The following is a 937-nucleotide window of genomic DNA, read 5'->3' on the forward strand; positions in this document are numbered from 1 at the left end:
TCCAATTTGAATCATCAAAAGATCTAAAAGCTTAACTCTGAATGTTCTTTTAACCATGTTCTTGGATACTTCTAGGTACACAGAAATGAAATGATTTTCACTCCCTTCCACATCACTTTCATCCCCATGGGATTGCCGAGATCAGGGATAATAGTATCAATAAGTAATGCAATCAGAGAAGGAAAAGAGGGAGGCAGGAGAGAAAGAGAGGAAACAAAACTACAACAGCCCCTCGTTACTTCGCGGTTTGACATTCGTGGACTCACTGTTTCACGGGTTTTCAAAAAAATATTAAATTTTGCATTGTGGATTTTTTTGCTATATTGTGGGATTTTGCAGGGCCATGCAGTGTATGCATGTTGTTAAAATTATGTAGGCTTTCAAGTTTAGAAGATGGTTAAGAACATGAGAAGTGTTTAGTGTTTTTAAAGGTGTGAGAAAGGTTTATAAGAGTGTGGGAAAGGTTTATGGAGCCTTATACATACTAAAATAAGTATAACATCACTACTGCGCTAAACTTCACTTATTGCAGGGTGTCTGCCCTGCAACCTCTGTGATAAGGAGGGGCCACTGTAAGAGAAACGGCAACCCTGATAATATACAGTCTCTAGGGGAGAGTTCAAAGAAAGTACAAATTCCTCAAGGGCAATAGCAAAAGCTAATATGTGACTTTCCAGAAGAAGACAGAAATGGGTTATTTATGGTTGGAAGTGTCTGGTTTAGGACAGGTCTGCCGGTGCCAGAATTAGGTAAGATCATGATTAGGCAGTTTACAGTGGGTGGTCCCAGGGTCGGAGTGAGCACCGGAAGAGGTCTTAGGAGCAGAACAGCCAGTCAATGCTTGCTACTGAAAGCTGAAGAGCTGATATCCATAGGAGTGGATGTATAAGAAGCTTCTCAAATAAACAACAATGCTACTTCCAGCTTTTATCTCTGG

Source organism: Octodon degus, unplaced genomic scaffold (genome assembly GCF_000260255.1).
Source record: "Octodon degus isolate 3935 unplaced genomic scaffold, OctDeg1.0 scaffold00054, whole genome shotgun sequence".
In the NCBI taxonomy this organism is placed as follows: domain Eukaryota; kingdom Metazoa; phylum Chordata; class Mammalia; order Rodentia; family Octodontidae; genus Octodon; species Octodon degus.